Source organism: Danio rerio, chromosome 23 (genome assembly GCF_052040795.2).
Source record: "Danio rerio strain M-AB ecotype USA chromosome 23, GRCz13ab, whole genome shotgun sequence".
Lineage (NCBI taxonomy): Eukaryota > Metazoa > Chordata > Actinopteri > Cypriniformes > Danionidae > Danio > Danio rerio.
In genome coordinates, this window is record NC_141043.1 from 40,680,538 (window position 1) to 40,692,930 (window position 12,393).

At 36.8% G+C, this 12,393-nt stretch overlaps 1 long non-coding RNA gene across 5 annotated transcripts in view; it reads left to right on the top strand.

Moving 5' to 3' along the window:
- LOC101884801 (uncharacterized) overlaps positions 1-12,393 on the top strand; it is a 206,739-nt gene that overhangs the window by 174,623 nt on the left and 19,723 nt on the right. For 3 of the 5 annotated variants that reach the window (XR_015523857.1, XR_015523860.1, XR_015523855.1), the window contains one exon: positions 5,949-6,255. The exons of the other annotated variants lie outside the window; for them this stretch is intronic. This is a non-coding gene — a long non-coding RNA (uncharacterized LOC101884801). The remainder of the gene's footprint in view (positions 1-5,948; positions 6,256-12,393) is intronic. 5 annotated transcript variants of the gene reach the window in all.

The following is a 12,393-nucleotide window of genomic DNA, read 5'->3' on the forward strand; positions in this document are numbered from 1 at the left end:
CGTATTCATCCAACATATAGCGCAAAATGACTGGCATCACATCCTCCAGATGGAGCTGCACACTGGTTATGGTTGAGTAGATTCCCCCAAGTCTGTAAAGCGTATTTTGAGGGCTCAAAATTGAACACTTAAACCCTTCCCACATCTCTTTGTGGAGTTAAATTCGTATTTCTCATTTGCGTTCTCCTTTCAAAGCTGCAGAAACTGAAAACCGGCATGCTAGGTGTTCATCACAGTTGAAGTGCAGTGGCTGAAAGCAATCGCGTTGAGTGATAGTGTCTCAAATGGCTGCATGATTGTGACAGGGACACTTAATTCCTCTTTTCTTTTCCGTTTCACCCAGTGTTTCGCAGTTCAGCCCAAGTCGAAAGGTTTTAACTCATGTCCAAAGACTCTCAGGTAAAGCTGTTAAAGTATGTCAGGCTTGTCCTGTAACGTTATTCATCTCAATCGAGCTCCTCGGCTTTCCGAAAGTGAAAAATAGATGCCATCATTTTCAAACGCGTGCTTCTAACACTAAGTGGCCGGGTACATCTGAAGCTGTTAGAGCAATCATTGCATCATTCATCGGGAGCAAAGACTTTGTTTTACTGAGCGTTGACTGATGGGACTCATTAGCCGCAGCAGGCTTGGTTTGTGTTGAATTTACCTGCTAGGTAATTTCACAAGAGTACGCTGAAAAAAATTATTCATTGGATTAGTAATGTAGTTTTTTTTTTAAGGTAAGTGGTTGCAAACCACTTGGGCATTACTCAATAGTATTTGTTTGTTAAAATTCAGCCAATATAATTTTTTTTACAAGCACTTACCTTAAAAGAATTTATTAAATCCAATTAATCATTTATTTTAGTGTACCAGCTCATGTCCTTTCAACCCAGACTCATTCTGAAAACGTAGCCCTGTATACATCTTTGAAGATCGTGAATTATGTAGCCAGAGCTATGTATGGTTGCATTTTGTCTGTTAAATGAACGATATTGAGCGGTTTGACGTTTCTTTTTGCGATTATCAGCTGACCGCTCAGCTCCATATTGACGGCTTTTCCACTGTTACCCCTTTGTTCAGTAGCTTGCTGCGGAATGTCAGCGGATTCGTTACGTGGAGCGGAGTTGACCCTGATGATGGGGTTCGAGTCCGGAGAAGAACGGTTTTAAAATTCAGGAAAGACAAAAACAAAAGTCAAAAAATAAAATAAAATAAAAAGCAAATAAATAACAGGTTGAGAATGTGGTGAGATCTGAAAACGCGGTAAAAATCAGGCTGCTGCAAGGACTTTTTCTTTTTTCTTTTTATCTGGATTGCTTTTGAAAACTGTTGGTTGGGTTTAGGGAAGTGGGTGGGCGGGACAATCGATCAGTCAGTCAGTCGACGGCCGCCTCTGGTGGATTTACATGAGAAGAGCAGACGCTAATGGCACTTGCGAGAGAAATTTGGAGGTATTAAAAAGCATACACAGCGGCCTCTGGTGGAATCTGCGAAAACAAAAACTGCACAAAACCTACCTCCTGGTATGTATTTGGCACTCTCCCGAAATGTATATAGGGGTACATTTTCAGAATGAGCCTGGGTTGCATCCTTTTAATCTATTTTGTTTTGAAAGAACAGCTTTAATAGGATAGTTCATTCAAAATAAAAATACATTTTCTCTAGGGGGTACATTGTCTAACCCCTTGTGTTCCCTTAGGTACCGCAGCAGGGAAGTTCTGAGATCCACCGATCTCTCGCGGTACAGCATGCCAAATAAGCTTTTATAAATCATCAGCTAAGTGTGAACTCATGAACTACATATTTAAAATGAACTAAATCAACACGATTCTTAAGGTTTCTGTTGAGACAACTTAATTGTTTTATGCTTAATTCACTTAAGTGTGTAAAAACAATTGAGTTTTTTTAATCGGTTTGTGTTGAAGCAACATGAAGGAATTGTGTGGAACCCCGCATTTTTTTACAGTGGATAATTTCGGGCTTTATTGTATGTAATTTACATATTAAAACTGTGAAATGGCAAATGAAAATTATAGAATTTCATTTTCATTTTGCACCAAACTTTACACGTCTTGTAAAATGCACATTTAAATAAGTAGTACAATGCCTGTTTGCATATTGCGTTGCCATTTTGCATTTCGAAATGAATTTTGCTACTCGTATGCTTCCATAATTAAGACATTCATACCAAACCATTCATTTTTGTTCAATAATTTTATATTCAAGCTTTTAAATGACATTTAATTTAGGATGATTGCTAAAATATATATTAAAAAAAGGTCAGAGTTTACCAAGCTTGAACTTTGCACTGCAGCGAACTGCGAAACCTAACGCATGACCCTGCGTTTCCGGTCTGACGCATTCGCGTGCGTATGAATGGAAGTCTATTGGAAGAAAAGTCAAGTGTGACCGCAGCTTTAAGAAGGATGACTCTCCGGCCCAATCACTAGAATAAACAAGTGTTATCTATTATTTCTGATTGGCCCGCTGACTAGCCGCCGGGCTCCAAACATTCTCCCTCCCTCATTGGGTTTTTGATCATGCTTACCTCTCCACAAACGTAATTTTAATTTTGCTTACTATTAAGCTGTGGTCACATTAGAGTTTGAACAAGGATTAAGGAAGGATTAAACAAGCTTATTAGGGATTTAAAAAATGAGCAATTGCTCCATGTCTTAAATTTCTGTTCAGAGAGGTCATGTTTTGATCCTTGATTAGTCTTACGCAGTCAAGTGATGCGATTTCGCAGGTCAGAGTTCACCAAGCTTGAACTTTGCACCGCAGCAACCTGCGAAATTTGACGCATGACCCTACGTTTCCGGTCTGACGCATCCGCATGCGTATAAATGGAAGTCTATTGGGAGAAAAGTCAAGTGTGACCGCAGCTTTACTTTGCTATGAGGACATGAAAGAAAGCCCTGCCCCTTACTCAATAGTCTAGTTCAGTTGGAAGTAAATTAACACACTGAAATAATAGTCAACAACTTCTGCTTCATGCAGACTTAAACTGACATTTTAATTCACAAATATTAGTTATGTTCCAGTACAGTTTTAACAAATACATTGCTAAAAGTATTTTAAGCATGCTATAAACTCACAATTAATACAATTAATCACATTTCTTTTAACAGATATGACTTTTTAGCAATGTCCAAAAAAAAAAAAAAGCTATTTAGGCCACTCATCTTGACCCATTCTTTCTGTGAGAGCATGCACTATAAATCACAATAGCTTCACAAATGCCATAAGGCTTTCAAAGGGAGTCGAGTGCTTTTTCCATTTCCTAGAGGACTATGAATCCACTTGTGTGCACGATAAGCAGTAAGCTATGTTGTCTGTATATGGAAAAATTCAGGTCATATTCAGCCTAGTGGCAAGAGTACTTAATCGAAGCAAATGTTTAAAAGAGTGTAACATGACGTTGTACGGATGAGTGAAGCAGAATGAAGCTACATTAAAGCTCCTAAGTGTCTCCTGGAGCCACAGTCACGTTCCTAAACGAATGCAATGCTTTATTCCAATGTTGTTACATTTGAACCTTTAAGTAAACCTTTTATTGCAGTGGTAAAATTTGCCTAGCGGACATTTTTTGGCATGAAGTTCTCAAGTGTGAACCCAATTTAAATATTTTTTACGACAAGTGTCATATCACTGGCTTTGAAAAAATGCAAATCTAGCAATTCATGTATTGTTTGGGTATTTTAGAATGTATTTATCTACCTGTAAACGTACAAATCATTTAAAAAAAAAAACTAAATTTAAATAAAATAAACTTTTAAAAATGATTTAGCCCAATTTTTAGTTGGGTGATAATGTAAAAATATGCTTTTTTATGTTATAGATAATATTTCTTTTACTTCAGGTCCAAAATATTACTGCAGTCATTCCAGACCAACTGAAACCTATAAATGTGGCGACTTTGGGGACATCTGTTGGCTCATCTTGGCAAAATCTATCAAAATATCCAAACTTTCAATGCCACTATTTGACTGCAGGGGCAAGACTGGTGGTTGGTTGTTTGTGCGTGTGTTTGGGTCAGAGTGTTTGACACATTGAGCATGTTGGGTAAACTCAGATCTTCATTTAGGTTTACAGTATGATTGATTGGCAATGTGCTATATGTATTGTCTATTATTGAACAAAAAAGTTTGAAAAGCTTTGATTTTAGTATTTCCCATTCATTTCTTATAAGTGTCCATTTTTGGGCAAAGGGAAATGTTAAAAAGTTTTTTTTTTCCTTCAACCTTGTTTAATTGAGTGTGTGTGTGTGTGTGTGTGTGTGTGTGTGTGCGTGCGTGCGTGCGTGCGTGCGTGTGCGTGTGCGTGTGCGTGTGTGCGTATGTCGGATGGTAAACTTAGAACTGAACTTACAGTAGAAATAGTAGCTAGTTGAACTGCTCAGGTTAAGAAAGTATTTATTTAAAAATAAAATAACTTTGCCCAAAGCTATCCTCTAGAAATTCTAATTGATGGCTCTTTGAACAAAAATATTTGACTTTCCAGCTGTCTCACTTCAATAATATTTTAGATTTTAAAACAATTATAACAAACTTTACAGTTTTAAACAATTATATATTGTGTATATACAGTCACAGTTGAAATTTTTCTTTTTTAAATATTTTCAAAATTATGTTTAACAGAGCAAGGAAGCATTTTTCATAGAATGTCTTATAATACTTTTCTTCTGGAGAAAGTCTTATTTGTTTTATTTTGGCTAGAATAAAAGCAGTTTTTAATTTTTTAGAAACCATTTTAAGGTCAAAATTATTTGCCCAAGGCGTAGCAGTGGCGCAGTAGGTAGTGCTGTTGCCTCACAGCAAGAAGGTCGCTGGGTCGCTGGTTCGAGCCTCAGCTAAGTTGGCATTTCTGTGTGGAGTTTGCATGTTCTCCCTGCGTTCGCGTGGGTTTCCTCCGGGTGCTCCGGTTTCCCCCACAGTCCAAAGACATGCGGTACAGGTGAATTGTCCTTGGTGTATGAGTGTGTGTGTGAATGTGTGTATGGTGTTTCCCAGAGATGGGTTGTGGCTGGAAGGGCGTCCGCTGCGTAAAAACTTGCTGGATAAGTTGGCGGTTCATTCCGCTGTGACGACCCCGGATTAATAAAGGGACTAAGCCGACAAGAAAATGAATGTATGCATAAACGGGGGCTTATACGTCAGGGGGGCTAATAATTCTGACTTCAACTGTACCCCAATGGCTCTTTAAAAAATGCATTTGCAAAAAAAAAATCTGAAATAGCTCTTTGCTGAAAAAAGGTTCCCAACTCCTGATCTATAGTCTTTGGAGAACACTTAAACAAACACTTAAAACACTTTAAAAAGAGTGACGCTTACAAAAAATGAATTGTCAAATGATGAATTTAGTAATTGCAGCATATATATGTCTATAAATCATATTTCAACAGGATATGTTTTATAAATTTGTCTATTTATTTCATGTTTTTAATGCCATTTATTAAAGCAATAAAACAGTGCATTGGATTTTTTTAAATGTATAAATAAATAGACACTTTTATAACTTATTAAATTCATGATTAAATACATCGATTTAATCAAATGAAAATATACATTAAATAATAAATCACCTTTTAAATAAATTAGTGGTTTAATTCATCTTTTTAAATGTAATTTAATTAAACCATAGATTAAAAAAACTAAATGTAAAAATAAATTTACAAATTTAAAACTTTAATTCATGTTTTAAAATCTTATCAAACAATAAAAAAAATTTAGTAAATACTTTTAAATGCACATTTAAAAATCATTTGCTTTTCTTTGTCATTTAGCCAATTTTTCTTCTTTATCCATTTGATCGGGTTAAAAAAATACCATTGGTTAGCACACACAAAGGATACATTATCCTACATATAATCCTATTTTTAAATCCATGCCTTGTCTGTTCATTTTTGCATGCATCCTCACTTCAGAATTGTGTCTGATTTATTATTTTTTATTTTTTTAAAGCTGCTTTCAACAACACGAGGCAGCTCGCAATGTCACGCTGAGCTGGAGGCAGAATATTTTGTCCCGTCCAGCAGTCGAGCGGCATCCCATCAGCCTGAGGACAGCGCAGGCAACTGGCCAGAGAAGACAGACAGACAAAAGGTTCATATGTATTCCTGCCAAAGCAGCAGCACATTCTGTCTGGCTTTTAAGCTCCCCGATGACTTTATTCTAATGGATGTGGTTTAAATGCCCTCTTGTGGTTTGGTGGCATAAATCCTCATAAAAGCAACCAAAGACTCACCACACCTTCAAAACAATCCAACAGGTGCGTAGACCAAAACATCCCAAAGAATGAAGCAGCTGAGAAAGAAAGTCTGAACACTCTCAAATATCAAGATGAAGTGATATAGGGAAGTGTCATTGGATAAAAGGCAAACATTTACATAATTTCCTTTTTGACCAGTCAATGCAACAATCTTTTTTCCAGTAAATAGCTTGTCACTTTATCACGCTTGTGCCTTTTGATTAAGGTTTGGATTTTTTGAGAGTGTGCAGACTTATTCGCACTTGCTTCATACATTCTCATATATACACAATTTAGTGTTAAACTAAATCATTAAAAATTATAGTTGCTTGATTGTTTGTTCATTGTACCTCCTTCTGTTTGCACTCTCAGAAATAAAGGTATGCTGTTACTGTGGATTTACCTTTACACATTTGTACCTTATGGATCCGCTTTGTTACACTGAAAAAAAAACAAATCTTACTACTATAATTTTTTTGTTGAATCAAATTGTGTTTTCTGTTCACCTCAACTTACATCAGTCAAACTGACTAAACATATTAAAGAGCCCTTATTATACACTAAAAGGGTCATATTTTGGTTGTAAGGGTCTCCAACAATAGTCTAATATCCATGCAAGGTCAAAAAACACTTTCATGGTCTTATAATCTGCATTTATTTTACCTAATTATCCCAGCGACTCCCATATGATTCATTCAGCGATTCATTTGTTCCCAAACCCCTCCTTAGCGCGAAGCTAATCTGCACTGATTGGACCGATGACAGCCTGTTGCGATTGGTCGAAAGCAATCAGCGTGAGACAAAGTGAAATTCCCACCATGGTTTATCAACAATATTCAAGTAGTCAGACTGTATGTGTGAGCATACCTGCCAACACTCCTGTTTTTCCTGGAGTCTCCAGTATTTCAGACCCATCTCCAGCCACCCACCCATTTTGTTATTTATTTCGGAACTTATCCTCGAACTGCACAAGGCAGGGGTCCGTTCTTAGTACGTGGATTACTCGGTTAGCGGGATTTGGATATTGACGATTTGACACGATCCAGGATCGTTTCGTTCTTCAAAGCTGATCCGAGAGTTGTTGTCAAAGCAACAGATCTGCTAGGTCAAACCTGATCGGGAGCAGGTTCTATTCATATAAACAGGATTAGATCGGGTCAGTTAAAGCAAAGATATACAGAAAGTGTTCCGAATTCTGATATTTTCTTACAGTAGTAGTTATACACTTGGGAAAAGAGTAAATATTTTTTTAAACTATATATATATATATATATATATATATATATATATATATATATATATATATATATATATATATATATATATATATATATATATATATATAAAGTTATAGTTATTAATAAAATAAATAAATTTATACATATTAATAAAACGTATGCAATCTGCACCCTCGAAATGAAAGTACAAAGACTGCCACCTGGTGGTGCACAGAGAAAACTTATTGATATGAACTTTTTAGATCGCTTTAGTACAAATTGTGTATAATAAACATGCACAATATGTGACTTTTTTTAAAGCAGTAATACATTTATGCAGTCATGAACATGTTTTGATAGTTAATATGCCGGTGATTTGATGCTTCACAATAGTTGCAGACGCCTTTACCAATATATCAAAATGCTTTTGTAAACAACCAGTTATTCTTTACACCGATTAAAAAAAACGGCTACTATAATAAAGAAAATCTTTTTTAAATGTAGAACTAAATACATTGATTTAAAATACATGATGAATACTCTTGACACATGAAAGTGTAAAGCCTGCAGCTCACAACAAATGTGGAAGGTTATTGCGTGTCATATTTAACAAGCCGTTTACTGCTAATTTGATGTAATTTTGCTCACATGGAAAATTGAATATTAATCAGATGATGTCATTACGCTGCTGTGCCGTCAGCCAATCGTTGCATTGCTGATCATGATTTCGAGGATCGATAGATCTGTCCTTCAATACACACGCAGCGATCTCAGATCAGTTTATCCCGACATTCTAATCTGATTCGCGAACTTGTTTGAAGAACCAAATTAGCGAGAGATCAGTTATCAAGATTAAAAGATCCAGGATCTGCCAAATCATCTTAGATCATTTAAGCGAGGTACGAAGAACGGACCCCTGGGCTGAAATGCTGAGGTATTTTTGCAAAAAAAAAAAACTCAACCACTGACTCTTCACAGTTTCATCTTTGGGTAGAGGAAATAACACTTACTTTTTTCACACTTTCAATAATATCCAGCAGAGCACAGCATCTTCATGACTTAATTCAACCGGCGTCTGCTACAGCGTTTGTCCTCCTCTTTTTCTTTGCTACTGTTTGTGGGCGGGGCCGCAGGTTTCAATTTTCCCGGGTTTGCATGTGCAACAATTAGGCAGGGCTTAAGTTTCGTATCGACGTCTCGCTGAAATGGCTAAAGGCTCGTTATTAAGACAATTTATTTATAGCACTGTGAGCTGACACTTTTATAAATGAATTAATAGTTTTAAACAATGTTTGTACACTGTGATCTGCCAAAATGATAATCGGTTAGCATATTAGCTTTGGACGGCAGGGGAGGGACTGTGTTTCACAGCCATGCCTTTTGAAATTGCAAATGAGCCCACCGTATATGTATATACATCAGGGGTGTACACACTCGGTCCTGTAGGGCTGGTGTCCTGGAGAGTTTAGCTCCAACCCTAATTAAAGACACCTGAACAAGCTAATCAAGCTTTTATTAGGTATACTAGAAACTTCCAGGCAGGTGTGTTGAAGCAAGTTGGAGCTAAGATCAGCAGGACACCGGTTCTTCAGGACTGACTTTGGACACCCCTGCTATACATACACACATACATACATACTCAAAAGTTCTGTCTGGTTCTCGAATCTGATTGGCCGATAGCCATGCGATATTCTGCAATATCAGAACTTGTATAGCCTTTTCACCTTTGTGTATTTAAAAAGCTTTAAAGTTTTTGCATTCCTTATAGCAAACAGTATGTGTACCATTTGTTTTTAAATAAAAAGTAAACAACTCATAAAAACATCCTATATTGTAAATTAGTTGTCATTTAATAAGAATGTCAATAACTCAATTTTGACAATTTCAGATAGTACCTTATGATTCTAAGCTGACGAAATATTGCTGTTGTTGGACAACATAATGTACTTTTGAGGCTTTTTTAGGCACGATTGTAGTTATTTAGATTGCAACTATGCAGTTTATTTATAAAGATAGTGCTTATTTTCTAAGTATATAATTTCGGAGATACAGCATAATAAGCCCTTAGGGGAAAAAAACTCAGCGTAATTTCATACTACAGCTGATTCAATCATTATTAAACAGGTAAATGACTTTCTAAGTCAATCTTTCGTATTTGTTTGTTGTATTGCTGTATTTATACCATAGTAATTATAGTGTATTGCATGTGAGATGGAACTCGCATATCAGAAATGTGTGTATTTTGTGTTGGCCACTCTTTTTATAACCCTGAGTTAGTTTTCGTTTGGCTATTTGTTTGTTTTTAATGAGTCTCCTGTTTTCATTACTGCAGACTATGTCAGTAAAAGAAAGAAGGAATGCCTCCATGTGTTACCATTTTTTCTTATCGCAAACACAACAGTAATCTGGTAGTGTTTCCATTGCTTTAGCTTTTTCAGGGTTCATTTTTGCGATTGCAACAGAGAAATCTCTGTAGACTGATGGCATTTCATGCCGTTCAGCCTTATAATCTTAAAATATGAGCAAAATCACCCGTTTTGTCATTAATTTAGATATTATGGTAGAAAATCATTCAAAAACTAGCTCTACAGTGACGTTTGTAAAGTAGCAGCGATTTCTGCTCTTCTGACATCAGCTGCAGATATGAATGAATGGCGGAAGAAAGTAGTTCCTCATATAAAAAGGATTTTAGACTCTTCATGTTTGATTTTCTTTTTTATACACACCATTATGCGGCCAAACTGTTGTATAAACACAATATTACACTCGTAGCAGTATGATATGGCTGAATATCATCACTGGTGGGAAGCGCATGGCTCCCACCAGTGATATATACAGCCATATTGCACTAATATATAATTATTTATTTTTGATTATTTAAAAAAAAGCTGTTTTATTTTCGGACGCATGTCAACTTCACACGACATGTTCCTTCTATTTCCGACAAAGCCAGATTCCCCTGAAAGTTGCAATCTTGAGACTATTGTTAGTCCGAACTGAATCCTTCAGTGTGAAAATCTGCACAACAACAACAACAACAAAGCCAGATTTCCCTTTGAGATGCTCCTTATAAAACACAATAGCTGAAAGTGTCATGCGATATGGGCTTTCAAAATCTGCTGTGATGAGTTCAAGTTATGAATCTCACAATAGAGACGTCTCTTTATGTAATCCTCATCTCCGTCACTGCATGAAGGACACTCCCTTAAACCGAAGCACATCTCTCTAATTGAGTAATTTGAGAGTTGTTGAAGTAGGGCATGCAGTATTTATTATCAGCTGATATGGCCTTTAAAAGTTTAATCTGTCAGGATTTCAACCACTTCTTCCAGGAATCATGTTAGTGTGGATGAGTGGATGGCCGAACTTAATGCATCCAATCATGAGTTAAACATCAGCACAATAGGACAGATTTGAACACTAGATTGAACACTATGTGCCAGATTTACTTACCAGAGCAGATTAGCGCAAGATGATCCCGTGAATGCAACAAAAACGAAAAGCTTTGCTAGTGATTGTTGTGGAAAGTTGTAGCAGTATCCAATTTCCCTTATCTAGTTATTCTAAGATCTTTTAAGTGACAAGATAAAGTCTTTATTTCCCTCTAAAAGCAGCACATGACATTCGATCGAAGTCTGAATCTGGTCTCATTGTCCATTTTATAGGAGCCACACTGTAAAAAAAAATGCTGGGTTCCACACAAATCCTTCATGTTGTCCCAACATAAATCGATTAACTTAATCATAATTTTTTAAACATATTTAAATGGATTGAACATAAGTTGTCTCCCCAAAAAAGCTCAAGAATTGTGTTGATTCATCTCGTTTTAAATAAGTAGTTTAAGCAAGCAGCAAAAATAATTTTTTGAGTGCATTTAGGTGATAATGGAAACGGGAATCATTATTTTAGAAAGCTGAAAACACTAAAATGTGAAAACTTCTAAGTGCAAGATTTTGAAAATACCGCCATCACTTTCCATGTAAACATTCAAAAACAAAAGTCTTTGAAAATGATAATGTCATTCACATACGGTACATCGTTTAGGGGAGTGTGTAGATTAAAGGCAAGGACAAACAAATATACACAACAATGGCCAACACAGGCTCATTGTGAAAACCTACCCCTGTACACATTTCTGGAGAGCGCAAATTATGTAGCCATAGGTGCATAAGGCTGCATTTGGTCTTTAAAATTAATGCTGCAGGGTGGTATGATGCCGCCAACAGCTTCTGTTTCTGTTCACGCTGACCACCTACCTCCATGTGGACGGCTTTACCGATGTTACCATTGTAACCCATTAGTCCTATTGCACCCAACCTGATCTCAGCTGGAATCGAACTGGCAATTTTTTCTATGGGAGTCGGTTATTCTAGCAAGGAGGCTAAAGACCATGGCCTCTAAGTTGTCTGTCGCTAGAGCACCTTTTGAGGTCGGAGGAGTGAGATTTATTCACATTGCACTTTGCTAGCTGGCCTCTGTTACACAGTCCCTTATACTTCACTCCCATTTGGACAAGACCCCAAATGTAATCCACCGGTCCTACTGCACCCAATCTGGTCTGAGCTGGAATCGAACCAGCGATTCTTTTTATGGGAGTCGGTTGCTCTAACAAGGAGGCTAAAGACCATGGCGTGTCGCTGGAGCATCTTGTAAGGTCAGAGGAGTGAGGTTTACCTGCATAGCACTTTGCTAGACTAGAGATGCAGATTGAGGAAGGGGAATGGTAAAATGAGGTGCTGGATCAGATTTCAGAGGTGCCGGATCCGGCGTGCTCTGGCACAGCTTAAGCCCTGAGTGTTTCCAAACGCTTCATAACCAAAGTGAGTTTTTATATAGGCTCATTTTACTATTTACATAAAGTTAAACAGATGAGATTAAAACATTTTTTTAATCCATTCAGCCTATTTCCAGGTCTGGCAGAAGCACGTTTAGCTTAGCATTG